This window comes from Hipposideros armiger, unplaced genomic scaffold, assembly GCF_001890085.2.
Source record: "Hipposideros armiger isolate ML-2016 unplaced genomic scaffold, ASM189008v1 scaffold_109, whole genome shotgun sequence".
NCBI lineage: Eukaryota > Metazoa > Chordata > Mammalia > Chiroptera > Hipposideridae > Hipposideros > Hipposideros armiger.
This window is the reverse complement of record NW_017731459.1, coordinates 406906-415141: the sequence shown is the minus strand read 5'-3', so window position 1 is coordinate 415141 and position 8236 is coordinate 406906. Positions and strand designations below refer to the sequence as shown.

Genomic DNA, 8236 nt, shown 5'->3' with positions numbered 1-8236 from the left:
TTTAGAGAAATGCCTCTTCATATCCTCTGCCCATTTTTTAATTGGGTTGTTTGGTTTTTTTGGTGTTGAGTTGAATGAGTGTTTTATAAATTTTTGATATTAACCTCTTATCGGAGATATCATTGGCAAATATCTTCTCCCATTCAGTAGGCTGCCTTTTTGTTTTATTGATGATTTTCTTTGCTGTGAAAAGACTTTTAAGTTTGATGTAATCCCATATGTTTTTTTTTCTTTTATTTCCCTTGCCCCAGGGATATATCAGTAAAAATATTACTGAGGGTAATGTCTGCAAATTTACTCCCTATGTTTTCTTCTAGGAGTTTTATGGTTTCAGGTCTTACATTTAAGTCTTTAATCCATTTTGAATTTGTTCTCATGTATGGTATAAGTAGGTGGTCCATTTTCATTTTTTTGCACATGTCAGTCCAATTTTCCCAGCACCATTTATTAAATAGGCTATCTTTACTCCAATGTAAGTTCTTGCTTCCATTGTCATAGATTAAATGACCTTATGTGGAAGGGTTTATTTCTGGGCCCTCAATTCTTTTCCATTGGTCTACATGTCTGTTTTTATGTCAGTACCATACTGTCTTGATTACTATAGTCTTGTAGTATAGTATGATTTGATGTCAGGTAGCGTGATACCTCCCACTTTGTTCTTATTTCTTAAGATTGTTGTGACTATTCAGGGTCTTTTATAGTTCCATATAAATTTTAAGATTATATGTTCTATTTCTGAGAAAATGTCTTTGGTAGTTTGATAGGAATTGCATTGAATCTGTATATTGCCTTAGGTAGTACTGACATTTTAACTATATTAATTTTTCCTATCCATGAACATGGTATGTATTTCCATTTATTTCTATCTTCTTTGATGTCTCTCTTCAGTGTCTTATAATTTTCTGAGTACAGGTCTTTTACCTCTTTGTTTAAATTTATTCCTAGATATTTTATTGTTTTTGAAACAATTGTAAAAGGGATTGATTTCCTGATTTTTTTTCTTCTGATAGTTTATTATTGGTGTATACAAATGCAACTGATTTCTGAATATTAATTTTGTATCCTGCTACCTTACTAAATTCATTTATCAGTTCTAACAGTTTTTTGGTGAAGTCTTTGGGATTCTCTACATATAATATCATGTCATCCACATATAATGACAATTTTACTTCCTCCTTTCCAATTTGGCTGCCTTTTATTTCATTTTCTTGTCTGATTGCTGTGGCAAGAACTTCCATAACTATGTTGAATAGAAGTGGTGAAAGTGGGCAGTCTTGTCTGCTTCCTGATCTTAAGGGGAAAGCTTTTATCCTTTCCCCATTGAGTACAATGTTGGCTGTGGGCTTATCATATATATGGCCTTCATTATGTTGAGATATGATCCCTGTATTCCCACTTTGCTAAGAGTTTCTATTATAAATGGCTACTGGATTGTGTCAAACGCTTTTTCTGAATCTATTTATATGATCATATGATTTTATTTTTCATTTTGTTAATGCAATGTATTACATTAATTGATTTGCGGATATTGAACCAACCTTGCATACCAGGAATGAATCCCACTTGATCGTGGTGTATGACCTTTTGAATGTGATGCTGAATTTGGTTTGCTAGTATTTTGTTGAGGATTTTTGCATCTATGTTCATTAGGGATATCGGCCTGTAGTTTTCTTTTTTGTAATATCTTTGTCTGATTTTGGGATCAGAGTAATAGTGGCCTCATAAAATGTGCTTGGGAGCCTTCCCTCCTTCTGTATTTTTTGGAATAGTCTGAGGAGAATAGGTATTAATTCTTTTTTAAATGTTTTATAAAATTCACCTGTGAAGCCATCTGGTCCAGGACTTTTGTTTGTTGGAAGCTTGTTGATTACTCATTCAATTTCTTTGGTAGTAATCATTCTGTTCAGAGTTTCTGTTTCTTCTTGGTTCAGACTTGGTAGATTGTATGTTTCTAGAAATTTGTCCATTTCTTCCAGATTGTCGAATTTGTTGGCATATAGTTGCTTGTAGTATTTTCTTAAAAGTTTCTGTATTTGTGTGGTATCTGTTGTTACTTCTCCTCTTTCATTTCTGATTTTATTAATTTGGGCTCTCTGTCTTTTTCTTGGTAAGTCTGGCTAAGGGTTTGTCAATTTTGTTTGTCTTTTCAAAAAACCAGCTCTTGGTTTCGTTGATCTTTTGTATTTTTTTTTTTTGGTCTCTATTTCATCTATTTATGCTCTGGTCTTTGTTATTTCCTTCTTTGTACTCCTTTTGGGCTTGTTTTGCTGTTCTTTTCCCAGTTCCCTTAGGTGTAAAGATAGTCTGTTGATTTGAGATTGTTCTTGTTTCTTTAGATAGGCCTGCATTGCTATGAATTTCTCTCTTACAGCTGCTTTCGCTGCACCCCAGAGATTTTGGGTCGTGTTGTTTTCATTTTCGTTTGTCTCAAGGTATCTTAATTTCTTCCTTGATCTCATTTCTGACCCACTCGCTGTTTAGTAGCATGTTATTCAGCCTCCATGTATTTGTGTGCTTTCCAGATTTCTTCTTATATTTGATTTCTAGTTTTATAGCATTGTGGTCTGAGAAGACACTTGGTATGATTTCAGTCTTTTTAAATTTATTGAGACTTGTTTTGTTGTCTAACATGTGGCCTATCTTGGAAAATGTTCCATGTGCACTTGAGAAGAATGTATATCCTGTTGCTTTGGGGTGAAATGCTCTAAAAATATTGATTAAATCCAGCTGGTCTAGATGCAGAGTTGCCAGGCTGGCGATTGGCACAAAATACCCAACTAGATCAGACCAGTCACTCACACCTGCGCATTACCTGTTGTCAATCACAAGTGTCAACCAAGTGGTCCCATGCCCAGAGGGGAACAACCCATTCTAGAGGAAAGAGATAAAAACTCCAAGGCCTGGGAAGTCCGTCTCCTTTTGGACTGCTTCTTCCCTTTTGACCCCTTCCTCCCTTTTTGAGCCTTGCCTTTGCGCGTGGCCCGCTCCAAACCCTTTGCAATGTAATTTCTCTTCTAATAACGGGCCCTTGAGCCATTCTCTACTGCTCGGGCCCACTTCCACTTCTTTAAAATAGACTGTCTCTTCTAATAAACTGCTTTCTCGCTACTTGGCCACAGTATCTCATTCAATTCTTTGTACGAGTTGCCAAGGACCTGGACTTTGCGCTGAGAAGGGCCCACTCTCCAACAAGACTTTGATGAGCTCAAGAAAACTGCTCCTGGCCCAAAGCAGAGAAACTGGGCATGGAGGTGAACGTGGCAGCCATTTTGTGGACAAATGGGCACTTTTGTGGTGGTTTGAAGTGCTGCGTGTGGTGTGTGCATTCTTGTTTCTACCTTCAAGGCCTCCAGACATCCAGGGGACCCAGGTGGAAGAGCTACCTTCCCCTTGTCCTGGTGGCTGCTCACCTCACAGGAAAAAACGGTCCCAAACCCAGAGAGGCTTGCAATTGCAATAACTTTGAGTGTCTGTGAGCCCTTCCGTCCGCCATTTGGTTCTTGAGCCAGAAGCAGGGGGGAAATTATGGCCACGACAGTGAAGTGCAGATCAGCTCCTTGCATTTTTGAGTGTGTAGTGGCTGGGTTTAACAGGCGACTTATGTGTGACAGGGTGGCACCGTGCCATGGCTGGGTCAAGTCATACATCACTGCACACCATCCCTGTCTGATGATGTCAGACCCTCTGAGCAACCCACAGATCTTGGGAATTCCTCTGCCCCCCAAAGTATTCTTTGTCTTCAGTCCAGCTGTTACAGTGAGTGAACCTCACTGATGTGTTCCAGATGTCCTAAGATTTAGTGATTCCGGAAACTACCCCTAAACTAAAGGCTGATGAGGATTTGAATTCCTCTGTTAGGCTGGGAACCAGCAGTTCCTTTCACAGATGGAGCAGGAGGAGGCAGCCTAAGCTGCTTGGAGAGATAGGGAGGGTCCTCTGGCTTCTCACGTTTGCCTGTTAGAGAAAGGATGGCCTTCGAGGCAAATGCTGATTCTATCACTGCGTGAGCTATTAAATGAGCCAGACCTAGGGCCAAGTACATGCTAATGAAGCCAGTGAGGATATAGGCATATTACTTTTTTAAAGTAACACATATTTACGTTAATTATCTGAATGTTGCTAGGGAAACCACTATTTTGGCTCAGATCACCTTAGTAAATGCTTTTCTCTTTTTATGAGCATAATACTGGCCCAGGTGGGTACAGGAGGAGGTAGAGGTATTTCTGACTCCATCTAAGTGGTTTTCCAACTAGAAACTCAGTCCCAGGCATCATTTTTCTGACCCCCTGTAAACTTTCATCTACGTGCCTTACAGAGGTGCCTCATGATCTCTATCTGGAGTTAATAACTATGTGGGTCTGTTTTTTGCATGATTAGAAAGGATTTATAAAGCATGGTGAGATGGAAAGCACATCTCAAACGTATGGCTTAATAACACACTGTTGGAAGAAGTTAAAACCTATATCCATCCATCCATCCATCCATCCATCCATCCATCCATATAATTCAATGGTAGTATCATTGGTTTATACAGTATTTGAGGATATAAACAACCTGAATATTAAAGCTCCGTCAAGTTGTGGATTTAAAACAAAAGCAGAAATTAATTAACGTAGACTGTTGCTGTTTAGATTTTTGTAAGTGTATTTGAAAGTAGACAATGTCCAGATAGATGGTGTTGGGGCGGGGGGGGATACGGGACAAGCCGTGTAAGCACATCAGTCCAGGGGTTCTGCTGAAGCCTGGCCGGGTGACAGGGGTATGTGTCCAGGGCAGAGAGGCTGAGTGGAGGCAGACATAGGGTGGGGACCCCTGAGAAGCAGGCTGGTCCCAGGTGTGGCACTGAACAAAGTGAAACGCAGGGTGTGAGAGGAGAGGATCCTGAGCAAGTCAGCCGGAGGGACCCCAGGTGGTTTAGAGCAGTGGCTCAGAGCTGAGGCTGTCAACCACAGGAGGTTTCCTGTGGGGCCATAAGGATAACCACAAGAGTACGAGTTGGGTAGAAGTAACAACTCCCATCATTCAAGAGCATCTTAACATATAAAATTAGATGTGATCTCGTCTAGCTATTGAGAATTGCACCTTTTGGTACAATATCCTTTTTGAATATTTTTTGGTGACATTTTTTTTGCCCCCCAAAAATAAAGTTTTCTTTTAAAAAAACAATAGAAGTGATACCTTTTTTTGGTGTTCTTGGTTAGTAAAATAAAAGAAATCCCTACATATTTGCCACAGTAGCTAGAATCTTATAAATCAGGGAACCTTTGTGATTTTTGTTTATAGCAGTGAAAACGGGCATTTGGAGTCTAAATAATTTGCTCTATCAGTGAGAACTCCAGGAATCCAAAGTAATAGGCAGTCCCTAACTACAATGAACCAGCAAGCAAAACAGTTTCCCATCCCTGTAGGAAAGAGAAATTTGGGAGCTTACACTGGAACGTTCCATGAAAACTGACTCCTTTGGAGTCTCTTGATGTACTGCTTCAAGGTTTCCTTGCCCCGAGTCACTATCACATGAGAGTGACTGTGTCTTGTGGAAAGGATAGCTTCTCCAGCTTAGTATACGCTGAGAGAAAGGGACGAGGAATCTGAAAACATAGTGCCTGATACTCAGTGTGTGCAGAATTTGGTGAGGGCATTCAGCCTGACATCTTACCTCAAAAGGCCGATATTGGCAGCTTTCTACTTTGGAGACATAGGAACCTTGGGGTTTTGAGAATGGGTTTTATATTGTTTGGTCTAGATCTGTAAAGAGGAGTTAGCTGTGTCACGGAGAGGCCTCCCGTCTGGCTCTTTGCAGCTGCTTTTGTAACAGTGCCAGGGGGCTGTGGAACAGTTCTCCGACATAGCAGCAGGCTTGACTGGACAAACTCTCAGCTGACAGAAGCGAACAGAGGCTGAGGAGTGAACACCATAACAACATGCAGGGGAGAAAGGGTGAAACACTCTTGTGCCTTGGCGGTCACGACAGCTGCCTTTGTCGGTTGGGAAGCTGAGGGCAGCCCCTTATGGATACATGCCCTGCAGAGATGGGCTCAGACATTACCTTTGCTGCCATCTCTCTCTTATTGAATTGGACCCGAGTGATTCTCTCTAAAGTGGATCGCACTGGGGAAGCTCAGAAATATGTACCCCTCATATTCAGCCAGGGTGTTATCCTGTGTGTCTTAAGGTGCACTGGTTTAGGGCAGGGACGATACTGAAAATATTTACTAACCTTCTCAGCCTGGGCATACCTGCCTTTAAGAGCAGCTGCCAGCCATGGACAACCAGTACAGTGCTCCTAGTGTATCCCCCTGGCGATGAGCCCTGGGTGAGGGGTGTGTTTGGTCAGCCACCTTGACATTTGTCAGGACTGTGAGGCCTGAGTGGGCTGGAACCATCCGTAGAAATGGAGACTGTGGCCCCTGAGATGGATCTTTGTGACAGTTGCCGAAGAAGGAAAGTGAACAGGATGTAGATCACGAGGGGTGGTGGGGTGGGGTGTCTCCGGGGCCTTGGGCCCCTTCCAGAAGTTCAGAGATAATAGGATTAAGTGTTGTGAGTTGCCAGCCACAGGCCTCACTGGTTGGCTCATTCTCTCATTCAGAAAGCTGCATCTCCCATTCATAGGACCCTGCAGCAGGCGCTGTCGGCACTGTTTACATCCATTTTACCTTTGTGTGGGCCTGGAATTCTGCTCCAGTCACTGCATTTCTGCCTGCTCTGCCCACCAGACCAGCGGCACTGGGAAGAGAGGCCCTCCCTGCGTTTTCCACGGCAGCCCTAAACCAATGACTAGAATCAGCGCAGAAATATTTTGCTCACCCCACAGATGGGATAACCCTGGGAGTTTCCCAGAATTTCCCAGCAAGATGGAGCTCCAGGTGCCCACAGGGGTGACTGACTTGATGTCAAATCCTGTGTCGGTTGCCTGTGTCCTTCCATGTCTCACGCCCCTCCTTCCCTACTGGTGTTTTGTGGGACCACCTCCCCGATAAACAGCTTGCTCTCAAACCTACTTGTGGGTCAGCTCCTTAGAGTTCCAGGCTAAGACATTCCTTCTTGCCCAGGTCCTCATGACTTGCTTCCTTTTCTCCCCGCCACATCAGTGTAACCGCCGAGGTTCACCTGCACAGTGTACAACTTTGAGCATCAGACTCTGGAGAAACTCAACATTACTTTGTGGAGAAGAAAAGCACACATGGGGCATGCCTTTTCTTTTTTAAATATTTCACAGTATTCATTACAGCATTTTATAAGCCCGTGAGTCTTAGGAACTCAATATTAGCAATTTTATTTTTTTAATACTCGATTTTGTTTTGACCCAATTTTTTTTCCCTAAACCTCTTCTTTGCAAGTAACATGAGCAAATATGTACCATTTAAGATTAATCACAAATCGACCATATTATATTATTAAAAGTAACATACATAGAATTTGCTGGGAGTCTAGAACAATCCTAAGCAATACAAATGTAGTGCAAGCCACATAGGCAATTTAAGATCTTCTGGTAGCCACATTAAAAAATTAAAGTGAAACTGTAAAACCAATTTTATACAATACAGCGAAAGACATCATTTAAACATGTAATTAATATTAAAACAGTGATTGAGATTTTTTTACATCCTATTTTATTGTGCTTAGTGTTAGAAATCTGATTTGTATTTTACACTTAATGCAGACCTGTCACATTTCAAGTGCTCAAAAGCCACATGTGACTAGTGGCTACCATATTGAACAGCACAGGCCTAGAACTAGAACATGCACTTCAGAGTTGTCTCACCCAATAGGCGAGGAAGCCAAGGTCATTATACACCAGTTACCGTCAGTCACTGGTTGAGAGCTGCTAGGGGCTAAATTCTTTGGCCTTCTGCTGGCCTGCAGAGAAAAGTCCTCCAGCAAAAGATGGAGATGCTGGTAGATGGAATTGTAGCTTGTACAGGCTACAGAGATAAGACCCCAGGGGACAAAGGTAGAACCACTCCATAGCCCACTACATTTTGGAATACCTTTACTCCAGTGCCTTATTACTTATGAACAAATTACTAGCAACACATCTGGTATTGGTGAGTCAAGATAACATAGTTAAGTGTTCACTGGCCTAGAGGATCAACCCAAACTCTGACGTTAAAGGTCCATGGGAATCTGGATGGATCCTACGTGTTCTACTTGCTTCCCACTCATCTTACTGCTAAGGATGTCCCTTTCCTGATCCTTTCCACATTATTTCTAGTCACCTCCATCTCTTTATCTG

General features: G+C 41.8%; 1 protein-coding gene across 1 annotated transcript in view; it reads left to right on the top strand.

Moving 5' to 3' along the window:
* Positions 1-8236, top strand: part of ITGA9 (integrin subunit alpha 9) — a 330870-nt gene that overhangs the window by 196816 nt on the left and 125818 nt on the right. The gene's annotated exons all lie outside the window — the stretch shown is intronic.